The sequence below is a fragment of the Pangasianodon hypophthalmus genome, chromosome 2, assembly GCF_027358585.1.
Source record: "Pangasianodon hypophthalmus isolate fPanHyp1 chromosome 2, fPanHyp1.pri, whole genome shotgun sequence".
NCBI classification, from domain to species: Eukaryota; Metazoa; Chordata; class Actinopteri; order Siluriformes; family Pangasiidae; genus Pangasianodon; species Pangasianodon hypophthalmus.
The window spans coordinates 23,237,681-23,244,521 of record NC_069711.1 but is presented as its reverse complement, the minus strand read 5'-3'; positions in this window follow the sequence as shown (position 1 = coordinate 23,244,521).

Below are 6,841 nucleotides of genomic sequence, written 5' to 3'. Positions count from 1 at the left end.
TTTTGTTAGTAAGCAACAGATTCCATATTATTGTAATGTGTAAAGAAAATAAGTACATTAAAATATTAGGGCTATTGAATGTAATTGAAATATGTAATTTAGACAGGTATGATTGTTGTATATATGCCATACTGCTATCAGGTCATCAGGGTGTCCAAGCAAACTTGACAAGAACAAAACCCATAGTTTGTTATTTTGTTATCTACTAAACAGTTTTTTTCCCTCCCTTGTTCAAATCCTGGTTCAGTAAAGGGTAAGTATCCACCAGCTCAGCTGTGATCCAGCAGAACCTCATGGGAAAGAGAGGTAGCTGGCTGAGCAAACACTCTTAGCAGACAGGAGACCAGCAGCTTTTCCTGTTTCTCCTCGCCCGCTGTTTGATTCCTGATTGGCTTGCTTCCTGGTCACATATCAGGTCCAGCGGCACTGCTTCCTGCACAAAGTCTCCACAGCACTCTCTCTCCAGTTGCTTTTCTCCACGGCTCTCATTTTCTAGTGGAGTATATCTATCTTAGTTTATCTCTCCCTCCCTTTTTTTGTGTATTTACATTTGCGTGTGTGGGTCTTAATGTTCTTGAGGACAAAATCTCTCCCACTGAGGCAAACAAAATTACAAACACCCCGTGCCAATGTGTTTTTGTGTTTAATAGCTGTGCTTGGTCCACAATGCTTTAAAATGTCTTATTAGCAGTGACAGTGAAATGAAACATTCTGCTCAGACAATGGCGTTTATGTTAAGAAGCAACAGGAGAGAGGATAATGAACACGTGGGCACAGGAAACAGGAAAACACATTCAAGGTTGAAGGCTATTTGGAGCATATTGCATGTACAGTATGCAAGTTTTTTTTCTTCTTCGTCTACATCCACATACCTGTTACTGTAAAGTCTTTGTCATCACTAATTGGTTTTGTGTCACAAACATTAAGAAAGGCTTAACAGGTAGAATTTGTTGTAATACATTTGATATTGAGTTGAACATTTTTTCCTTGTTTTTTAAAATACTGTTCTACAAGTTACTTCGTAGACCGTAATGGGAAAAATTTTAATAATAGCAATATTCACTGGTGTCATGAGATATTAGAAATGACATATTAGAAATACCTTCTGCTTTAGAAATATTCCAACTTCTGTCATCTTTGACTTTTACTACATTTTCATAAGCATTTTTAACTCAAACAAATCTCCCACAGGCTTTACTGCAATATTCACCCTGCAAGAACACATTTAAAAGATTTTCAACTGTTATTTTTCCTCTACAGAAAATTACTGTAGAAAACGGTCTGAATTCCTCCTGCATTAAACTGCATTAAATCCAGTAGAACCTTTTAAAATCAGTTTTAAAATCACATAGCTATGGAAATGGACTACATCTGTAGGGCAGGAATGTCCCGTTCCAAATTTAAGCCATTGCAGTTCTGGTGGTCTTCTGCTGGTTTCTGCCCACTGAACTAAATTACTTCCACAAAAAACATAAGTAACCAATTAACCAGTAAACACCAGCTGGTTTTTGTATTGAAATACAGGACTTTTTAGCTGTATTCATTAGATGTGTGAGTCAGCTCCCAACATTCACCTAAAAGAGCCCCTGTTTCAAATGATTCAAAGAGTTGATGTAAAAAACGAACTCATTCTGGAACAAGCCCTCAGCGATGATAAGATGTTATTACTATGTATAATTATTTTTAGTCTCCCTCCCTGTTTCTCAAATACCTAATGATTTGGATATACACTATTTTTCTTAGCTCATGTATATTAGCTTGTCTCAGCTAGCTGTCTAGTGTCTAGCCTTCAGATCCACCATAACCCTGACCTGGTTACTACACTTATTGAAAATGAATCTCAGATTGAATTTTTCAGTTTGTAAGAACGTTTCTGATCATATGTAAAACATAATAAAATGAGAAAATATCCTGACACTTTTCTCTTTCCTTTTTTAATGTGCAAATAATTTTGATATGTAAGTACATATAATCACATTCAGATACTTCTAGTTTCTTTGGGGTTACTTAACATTAATAAGTCTATTCCCAGTAAGTTATCTTTATGTAAGTATGACTATACAGTATGTACAGTCATCTGTATACAGTATCTGTAACAGAGACAATTACCTGTAAAGGTGTCAGGTAAACAAGTTTAATAATAAAAAGCCATTGCATCTGCTGAAAGCACTAAAGCACAGTTATGTTATGATTAACACTTCCACACATTTTCCAGCATTAAATAGGTAAAGCTGTGGGGAGTATTGATTGAGGAAACTGGGTCAGACATGTATGCCTTAAACAGGTTCATTTATATAACCTGAACTTCCTGCATAAAAAAGGTTGCAGGTCAACATGGAGCCATGTCTCTTTTTAATGACAATACAGAATCACATTTCTGCCATTGCCTCAGGATTCCTAAGATCATTTTTATACAATAGATTAGTCAATAGTTTAGTTAAATCATTGTCTAACTAGAGACACTGCCCATGTTAATCTGTAACAGGCCCTGGGCCTTCCTGAGCCTCTCAATTCTCCTATAGTCATCCTCTTACTCAGTGGTGCCAGAGCAAATGCTGGGCCAAGGAACCAAAGAACTTTTGTATAACCAGCCCATGCTTCCATTGGTTTAAGAGCTGAATGATTACATAAAAGAAATTTGTAATTATTGTTGGTGCCAGATGCTGTTTAAGAGATTTATATGGGTCAAAGTTGACCAAGGTTTTTAAAACAGCTAACAAAAAAATACAAATAATTAGAACATTGAATAATGTTAAACAAGTTGGAGATTAATTTGCTGACCAGCATTCGATAATGAGTGATGAGTAGGTGAATTTACACTTCCTGTGATTTGTTTTGTTTTGAATGAATGAAATAAACCTAGTTTGAGATCTACACTCACCTGCTACACTCACAACTCACCGTGTTATATATAATTATAGCCACAGTCTCCTGACATTATAGGTTACGTAATGCTTCTAGTAGATACATTTTATGCTTCACTTCTGGAAACATGTGGAATCTTTTATGGTGGAAAAGTGCAGAGCAGTGAGATTTAGTGGCTCTTACATCAGGTTCTCTATCAGAAAAACTCTTGAGATGGCTTTCAGTGCTCAAAAAAGTCTTTCCATTCCTAGGAAAAGCACTGGATTTCCACCTCGTCTTGCCCTGAATCAACAACGAAAGTCAACCATTGTTTAATTTACATAATCTGTTGTAAAAGCAAAATTTATTACTATAATGGCACCCATCACTTTGGACTGGATAGTGTATGAGGTTTGTGATCAAGAGGTCAAAGTCTAGTTTTGTAAATACAAAGTTCTAGTAAATACAGATATACAGGTGTTAATATGTCAACAATGTATAGATTTCATAGGTAATGCAGTGCAGCAAAGGATACCCCTGAAATGAACACCACTGTTCTTTGTAAAGAGGGTGTGTTACAGGATCTAGAGCAGGGGAAACAGGATAAATGGTAACTGCCATTCTCACCTCTTCAGTTCTTGATATACAGCTGATTACAGCAATGGAGGCTCAGTGGTTAATGCATTGGGTTACTGGTCAGGTGGTTGTGAGTTCAAGTCTCAGCACCACCAGGTTGGCACTGTTGAGCCCTTGAGCAAGGCCCTTAACCCACAGTGACTTAGTTGTATCCTCTCTCAGTTGTAAGTTGCCTTGGATAACAGCATCTTAACCAAATAAGGAAAAAGTGTTGATAGGAGTTACATTCTCTCTATGTAACTGATGTATTATTTAAATTACATTTCTTTACTTTTACTCAGCACTAGTCGATGGTTCAGGTAAAGTCCTTCCTTAAAAACTGCTCGCTTATATATATATATATATATATATATATATATATATATATATATATATATATATATATATATATATATATAAAAGAATCTAATGTGGCAAGTACAAATCAATCTCACTATTTGATGTCTGCCTCTAAAGCAGTAGAAATGAACTATAATCCAACACCGACACTCTGTTTTGGGGGTTTTAGGGGATGTTCAAGTAGTGTATGTTCCAAGAATGTTCAAATGGTCACTACATGTAGTTTTGTTTTTGTTGTTGTTTTGGTTTTTTTAAAGAAGATGACAGGAAAGGGATCAACATTTAACTCATACTTCAAAACTAACGAATATTATTTTTAATAATAAAAAAGGTGATTTTGCCCTCGGGTCTATTAATAATACGGTCTATTATTTTTATTAAAAGAAAAAATATAGAACATATCATTTTTTTCCACCTGAAACTTAGTGGCCTTTGCTTATTTCAAGTGAGGACAGCAAAAAAAAAAAAAATTAACACACATCCTACACCCCCTACACATTTACATCCCTTATAAGGTTCTCAAGTTAATTTGACCCAAGGGTAATATATGGTTGAAAAGAGTATTTGAAATCAGATGGGTCATGGTAAATATGAAATTAAAACATGAGTTTATGTGAAAGACACAAAGTAAGGCACATGTGACCCCTCATATCCAGAGAAGGGAACAAGTCCCAAAGTCCTGAGCATCTGCAGTCACGGTGAGAAGGATTAAGAAGGAGGATCTTGTTACCCCAACTGCACATCCCAGACAACCACCACATCCAGGGCCTAAAGTAAGTGTGTGTAACTTTTTTGTTATCAGTGTGTGTGTGTGTGTGTGTGTGTGTGTGTGTGTGATTGTGTGTGTGCACATCTGTGAACATTTTAGAAGTATTAGGTGTCTAACAATTGTAGGTTGCAGCTTGTGGCAAAAGAGGAAGCTTTGCCGGGATTTCGTACCAGCAAAGGACACTAAAACACCTTCTGCTTGTACCAAGTGCAGCAAATACATTTGTAACGCGCACTCTGTGAAATTTTGTTCATCATGTGCAGTGTAGACTGACATGCACATTCTAATGGTGTTTGTTTTTCCACCACTCAAGTTCATTATTCTAGTTATTAGAATCGAATTCATCTATTTTAGGCATGAATGCACACACACTGTTCTGTTTTATCCGATGCTATTTCAGAAGGATGTGATTCATTTTTGAAAGCATAAATGAAAAAACAAAAACAACACAGATTTGATTGTGTGTGTTTTCTATTAATTTTTTATAGCTGTCTTTTGTTTTGTCATAGCCATTACTACATTGAATATAACAAGATATACATACAAATTTAGAGTAACAGTTAAACACAATAAAAAAAAACACAGTAGTCATGAAAACCTTGTTTCACTTAAGTTTTACAAGAAAAATATCAGGTCCAAGCAAACCACGAACTCCACTTCCCAGAACACACCATGGCATCCAAACATGGCTGCCCCGGACTACAATCTCCAGAACACACTGCCGTTAACCCGTGCCCAATCACCGGACTTCTGAGCACACACACCTGTTCCCAATCCCACACACACACACTTTAAAAGAGACTCCCACTCATACAGAATTTGTGAAGTAACGCTCAGATCTGTTTACATTGCTTGCATTAAAGACTCTTAACTGCAACTGCATCTGTCTCAGTCCACCTTTCATAACAAAAAAATGATTTATGCTACAAATATTTTAATTATGTTGATTCATTGCTTATATCACACAAAAACAGATGGCACTTCCATTGTTAAAAGTAATATAGCAGAGGTAAATTTCAAATTTTTAACAGATTTGTAATGGAGTTAGAGACATTATATACACTAGAATTATGTAATTTTTTTTCATGTCTGTGGTGTTTTAAATGTCCAGTTATATCCCGGGTCAGTTTGACCTGGCGGAGACCCCCAACAGGAGCAAAAAGTGAGGGTGCACAAGGGTCAAGTAAATTTCTTGCTGTACATTCAATTCTCCTCTTTTTGAATCCAGGTCAAAAACAGGGGGATTTATAGTTTTTAATAGTCTGTAATTTTTGCAGTTTTAACCTGACATTGTGCATATTTATTGTTCAATGATATGTCATCCATCCTCCTTATAGTCAAACTTGTCTTAAACAAACTCATCTTTTTTTTCTTAGCAACATCCACTATGCAGTTTGTACTATACCAAGCAATGCTCTATGCATGTCTAAAGCCTCCACTGATAAAATAAACCAAAAAGATATAGATTATTTGTAGACTAAGTTTATTTTCACAGTCTACAATGACAAATTTAAAAACACAATTTTCGTGTTTTGGCCACACTAGTGTTTTTCCAGTCCATTTCCTAAAAGTTTCCTGTCCAATTTGATAGAAAAGAGCAAGGTGACCATGCACATTTCTGCAACATGAACATAAAACAAGCATCGGTCCTATACTGTACAAAGCAAGAAAACATGAAATTAAAATGCCTAATACAGAACACTGCACAGCAAGCATGTTCCTCCATCTTGGAATTACAGAGATCACAGAGTCTGCTACACTTATAGAGATCATATGTCTTAACCCCTAAATCCCTTATCCACTCTAGAATGTGAAAATGACATTTTCAGATTTATCCACTTTGGAGAGCAGATTCAACAGATGCATTCTCGGAGGATGAAAATGACATTTTAGTGTGGAGGAAAAAGCAAAACAATTACGAAAAGATGCATTTTCAGATTCACTGATGTTAGTGTAGACTAGGCTTCAGTAATAAGTAAAACTTTAGAACTATAAATGCTTGGCTGATTGATATTTTAAGCCTCAAAAAGAAGACATCGCCAGGAATGAGATGATGTCTGACTTCCTCTGTATGTATCACTTTATTCCACATAATCATTCTCTTCAGGAGGCTTGTAATTTTGGTTTCTGCCCATTCATTTCTAATATGTGATGCATGACAAGCATGCTCACATTGTTCTTTGTACTCTTTCTGACTTTCTGTCTCCAGAACTTCATCCTGTTTCCTCACTGTTCCTCTCTGTCTCCTTTCTT